Genomic DNA, 6104 nt, shown 5'->3' on the forward strand with positions numbered 1-6104 from the left:
TGAATGTATATTTTGTGGGCGAAACGCGGCAGCCACTTGCGCAACAACAACAACTTGCGTTTATATACTTATAGCGGCGCCCTTCAACGTGCGGAGGGTTGGCGTTCCCCGGAGAGGCGCCTGCAATTGAGTGGTTAATGTAAGATCGTCCTCACGTCTGATCCTTTGCCCTGAATACCCTGGTAGGCCCAAACATATTGTTCTGCGTTTACCTTCTGAACCGCCGAAAGGGTGGGGCGAAGTGGATTGGGGGTGGGGAGGCGGTGGGTGGGTATGTGTCGAGAACCTGGGCTTATTTTCCTCTTGCTCTGGGCGTGTTCTGGCCAGCACCTGCTGTCTGGTGGAGGTCAGGATGTGGGCTGCGATCTCATGATACAGTTGAGGGGGTGGAGAGAATAAAACAACAAGAAGCGTTCTTAACTGCTCGCTGTGCCTGAGCTCGCTGCCTTCACATCTCCCTCGCGTCGTGGTGCGGCCGTTGACGGAAAAGGTAGGTTTATTCGCGCCGATTTGAAATGAATGAAAGAGCGATCGGTCTTAACTGGCTCAGTCGCTCACGTTGTCAACAGCTACACGCCCCCCCCCCCCCACCCACCCCCCCCAACCCCAACCACCTCCCACCTCGGGGCTTTGAGCTCATAGGCCAGGCTGACGCTCGCTGTGCGTTGCTGGCAGAGGGGGTGAGGGGGCGGTGGGGGTGGAGGAAGAGCGAGAGAGCTGCATTGTTGGAGGCTCTCGGCTTTGCATGATGTCAAACCGAGGTCTTTATCTGCCAGTTCTTCACGAAGACTTTGCAGCTCCCCGAGGCACTGTCGGAACAGAGGAAAGGAGCTTTACTGAGTGCAGCTTGCCCGCGGAAACGCAGTCACTGCACTTATCAGTAAGATGTTCTTTGAGTCAAGGAAGAAGGGAGTTTCTCCTGGAGCCCTGGTCAGCGAGCCTGCACAAACGGTTGTTCATTCACGTCATCGTAAGACCTTGAAGGTGCAGAATGACTGTTGCTTTTGGCTGCCAACAGCAATCACTGTACTCGACAGCATTATCATTGCATCTTACAGCAGATAATTGGCCTTCACTGGTGGCTTTCTCCAAATGTGACGTTCTTTGAGACATTTTGAAGCGATGAGTGGGGGAAATTCCACCTGAGTCGAGACTGATTTTTTGGGGGTCAGCCGGTGTCGGTAGATTGTGGGAGCGGAATGCGCGCTCTCTCCCTGGAGAGACACATCCTATCTACCTAATTCCAGAGAGTATTAGGTGCAGGTTGGCAAGAACTAAGGCTTGGGGAGCCCAGAGTGTGCGTTGGGGTAACTGCTGGAGTCTAACCAGCTAAAACCGCGTAGCTTGCTATTGACATCATTGTCTGACAAGCTTTCCCGCTGCTTGTCCAGCTAGGACCACCCTACCCTCTAGGGCTTTGGCTTGCAGGGTTAACAGGAGCTGAGTGGGATGATTCCCTACCACTAGTGACCGAGTTGCCCTTCCAGGTCCTGCCGATGAGCCAGGCTGGGCTGTGCAGCGATGCCCTGGCAGACTGTGGACCCGCCTGGCTCAGGAACCGGACTAGAGACCGTCACAGAGGTCTGGCTCGATTCTGACATTCCTTGGCCAAACATGTCACCTTTCAGTTCCAAGGAGACTCCGGTTACCTCTGGCCCCAGGAGGATAGTCGAGACTGATGTCGTGTCCGTAATTTGGAAAATGGTTGAATTCAGCCTGAACCTTTCCGTTGCTTTCCTTATTAGTGGGTCACCCGCTCACCGCTGGGCCAGAAGGTCAGACGTTAAAGATCCCATGCATACTTGGCGGCCTGACCAACAATTCTCCATCTAAAATGTTATTCACTTCATAGCTGTTGGTCGGATGTCGCTGTGTGCAAATTGGCTGCCACGTTCGTCTACAAATACACAGTCAGTACACTTCAGTGTATGATGTTAAGCACTTTGAGCCATGTTGATGATGTGATAAGGCACTGTATGAAATACAAGAATCGTTTATTTATATCTGATTGTGGGCTCAAGATCCACGTTGGGGCTTTGAGTTTAGAGTCTGAGCGCTCTGAGACGCTACCTTGAGTGGAGGACGCTGTGTAAGTGCAAGTAGTTGTTGTTGTAAGATGACACTTCATTGCAGGGCTGGGGGTGTGCTGCAGTGTTGGCGGTTTCAGACTTCAGTTGCGATGTGAGACTGAGGTCCTATCTGCCTGTTAAGGTGGGCTTTAAGGTGAACAGAAGAAGGTCATTTGACCCATCGTATCTATGCCGGCTTCCTCAAGAGCAAACTTTTCAGTGCCATTATCAGAGAAGGGAATTTCTCCCGTTGTTCCTGTCCAACACTTCTCCCAGATAAAAATATGATCATTTAATTCATGGCAATTTGTGGGACTTTACTGTACGCAAAATGACTATCTCGGTCACCTACAAATACATAGTAGTCTAAAGAAAACCTGTGGAACGCTTTGAGACATTTTGACAGAGTGTCAAGGTGGAATAAATAGCAAATGGAAAGATTTATTTTTGTGTATTAAATCGAGTTGACTTTCATTCTCGTTCTTGCGACATTGTCTCGAGGTGAAGAGAAAAATTGCTAAATTTGGAAACACAGTTTCTTACAAATCACGTTTCTATTTCAGACGAAACGAGAAAGTATTGCTGGCGTTACTGTACTGAAGTGGAACCCGAGAGAGAGCGAGGTAAGGGGTGGGCAACCTCAATATTGCTATCGACATTTGGAGAGGAACAACAGAAATGGGCGCAGGGAAATGGGATTCCAGAGCTCCAGCACAGACACAACAAAAACAACAACAATTTGCATTTATATAGCGCCCTCCATGCTGGGCGGTGTCCCAGAGCGCTTACCAATGGCGGAGCCCGATGCCGAGTCAGGGGCAGGGGGAAGGTAACATGATGGGGCGAGAGCAGGGGAATGGGGTTAGAGTGGAGAGCTCCAGTGGGGGAATGAGCACCAGCACAGACACCATGGGGGAAAGAGATGGCGAGAAAGTCTTTTTACGATAGCGTCGTGGGATCGTTTTCATCCACTTGCGCAGGAAAAACTGCCTTGATTTAACATCTCGTCGGCAGGACAGCACCTCCGACAATCCCTCGCCGCCCCAGCACTGCTCTGGAGTATAGCGCTCCCCCCTACCCTTTCCCCAGACCGCCAACATAGAGAACGAACCTTTTGACTCAGAGGAGAGCGCACGAGTTTCTGAATCAAGGCGCCACCTCATAACTAAAGGATGAAAATTGCGAGGTGTGATGTGATCATTGGCGCAGTGTTGAGTGTTGGCTTGGAGGCCAACCTTTATCATTGCATGATCACAGGGTGTTCCTACCCGCACTTTGACACGAAGGTTGAGATGACGCATTGAAACAATCCTGGGAACCAGTGCTCAACCATTGCGGTCAGCTAGATGTCTGTTGTCTTGGAAACCAATCCAGACTCATAGTGCCACATACGTATGTCCTTTTTGCCTCCTTTTCTGTCTCTCTCGCTCCCCACTAACCCCCACCCCCCCCCAACCCTCCCCCCCTCACCACCCGCCCCACTCTGTCAGTGACGGGGCAGGCTCACTTGTCCATCAATGAGGTCCATGTGGACCTCTGTAGTGTAGTGGTTAGAGCACTCACCTCACAAGCGAGAAGACCCAGGTTTAATTCCTGGGCAGGGTGAAACCTTAGGCAAGTTTCCTTACTCCACACGCCTCTGTTAACCCAGCAGTAAGCATGAACCCAGTTGGAAGTTGATTGGCAGTCTTTTTTCCAGGGGTAATATTCTCTCCCAAAAAATAAATAGCTTGATCACTCAATCCAATTACTTGTTGGACACTGTTGGCTGCCGCGTTTCGCCCACACAATATACACTTCACAGTATACCTGCGAAGCGCTTTGTGACGTCGCAACGACATGATAAGGCGTTTACCAAATGCAAGGATTATTATTATTATTATATGTAAATTTCGCTGTGTCCTGGATGGAATGATCACTCTCTCCCATGGAAGGAGGCCACCTACAAACCTAATCCTGGACAGTATTAAGGCACACAAAAAACACAAAATACCTCAGATGCAGGAAATCTGAAACAAAAACAAAAGTCGCTGTCTATTTTGTGGGCGAAATGGGTATTAAGGCACGGTTTAACAAGAGTCGAGGCTTAGGGGGCACCCAATATGTGCATTGGGATATTGTGGATTTTAACCAGCTAAAAATCATGCAGCTTGCCATTGCGAACACTGCCTGGCAAGCTTCCAATTGTTTGTCCAGCTCGGACCACCCAGCAATAAAAAATTTGACAGTGGTTAAATTGTACTCGTTAGGGCTTTGGCTCGCAGGGTTAACGGGAGCTGAGTGGGACGAGTCTGTTGGGTAACTGCTGAAATCTAACCAGCTAAAACTGCATAGCTTGCCATTGATATCACTGTCTGGCAAGCTTTCCCACTGTTTGTCCAGCGAGGACCACGCTACCCGTTGCCCTGGAATACTGAGGACCCACCTGGCTCAGGGACCGGACTAGAGACCACCACTGGCCATGAGCCTTGGAGCCAGCTGAGAGGCGTGAAAGGCTTTATATAAATGTAAAATTGTTTTTTTCACTGAACCTAACGGAGACGATTAGATTTTTCCACAATTCTGCGCAGTCTTACATTTTTAAGACGAGAAACTGCCCCAGAGGCTGAGAGAGGTGGGAACTTCATGGCCGTTGGGAGCTGCCAAATGTGTAATGGAAAAGTGAGAGAGAGAGAGAACCAGAGAGGCAAAGAGAGCGAGGAAGCAGCTGAAAGATTTTCAAACCTACATTTTTCTTGGAAAGACTTCATTAACTCTGCCAGAGCTCAGAGGAGTGCAGATGAAGGAATGACTCAATTTAATCGGGATAGCCTGTACAAATACACAGTTGCTGCACTTTGCAGTGAATCCTGTGAAGCGTTTTGAGACATCATCGAGGTGATCTATCTAATGCAAGGGTCATTCATTTTGGAGGTACCGGCAATTACGTAGATTTGCACTGTTGTTAATAACTAAATAATGCTGGTGTTTAACGCAGCTCCTTTTACATGGAGAGGACGTCTCGAAGCATTCAACAGGGTACACTGTGAAGTGGAGTATTACGTGGGAGAACTTGGCAGCCAATTTATGCACGGCAAGATCCCACAAGCAGCCATAAAGTGAAGGACCAATTTTTATTTGGGGGATTGTTGGCCAGGAGAGAGAAACTCCCTGCTTTGTAAGCGGGAGACCTGAGTTCAATTCCAGGCAGAGGGCGAAACCTTGGGCAAGTTTCCTTACTCCACACAGAGCCTAATAATAATCCCTCCAAAACCGAAAACAATAATAAATTGGTCATTTTCAATCTACGACTGTTTGTGGGACATTGCTGTGCGCAATTGGCTGCCGCGTTCGCCCACAAATATACAGTCAATTCACTTTACAGTGTGTTCTGTGAAGCGCTTTGGGACGTCCTCCCAACGTGAAAAGCGCTATATCAAATGCAAGGATTATTATTATTATTCAACCTTCGAGGCGAGAGTGCTCCCGCTGAGCCAGGCTGACCCAAGACACACAGGCAGTACTTGATGGATCAATTCCCAGTGAGATGTTTTGATGTAATAAGGCGTCGTATCAAATGTGAGAGTTATTGCTATTTATTACCAGTGCTTCTGGTTAACGATTCCTTTAATGTATTTTTTGCTTATTTTTGTTTGCAGAACACCGCCAGCCCAGTCACTGGGAAGAAGTGAGCAAGAAGGCAAAGGTGGGGGGCAAAAGAAATTCCGAATTCACGTTAACCCCCTACCCCACCGGAATAGACTGCTCTGCCGTAATGCCAAAAGGGGGAAGGGAAACAGGATACACTCCAGGATTGCTCCCTGCCCTTTGAGAGCAGCGTTTGGCGATGGAGAGGAGCGACCATTTCAAAGCGGAAGTCATTTTGGACGGGCCGAGGAGAGTAGCTTAAGAAGCAACCGAACAAGGAGAGATTGACTGGGTGGAGGGGCTTGGTCAGCGGAGAGAAAGGGGGCAATGACGGAAGCGGTGTGAGACACAGCCCTCCTTTTACCCTCCCTCCTCCTCTTCCCACACCTCCTCCCTTTCCTCATCTGC

At 49.2% G+C, this 6104-nt stretch overlaps 1 long non-coding RNA gene across 1 annotated transcript; it reads left to right on the top strand.

Annotated features, from left to right (window-relative positions):
- The first annotated feature begins 254 nt into the window (after nt 1-254).
- LOC121848536 lies at nt 255-6102 on the top strand. The gene is made up of 3 exons (XR_006084930.1): nt 255-490; nt 2633-2692; nt 5708-6102. It is a non-coding gene; the product is annotated as an uncharacterized LOC121848536 (long non-coding RNA).
- The last annotated feature ends 2 nt before the right edge of the window (nt 6103-6104 follow it).

Source organism: Callorhinchus milii, unplaced genomic scaffold (genome assembly GCF_018977255.1).
Source record: "Callorhinchus milii isolate IMCB2004 unplaced genomic scaffold, IMCB_Cmil_1.0 Scaffold3, whole genome shotgun sequence".
Taxonomy (NCBI): Eukaryota; Metazoa; Chordata; class Chondrichthyes; order Chimaeriformes; family Callorhinchidae; genus Callorhinchus; species Callorhinchus milii.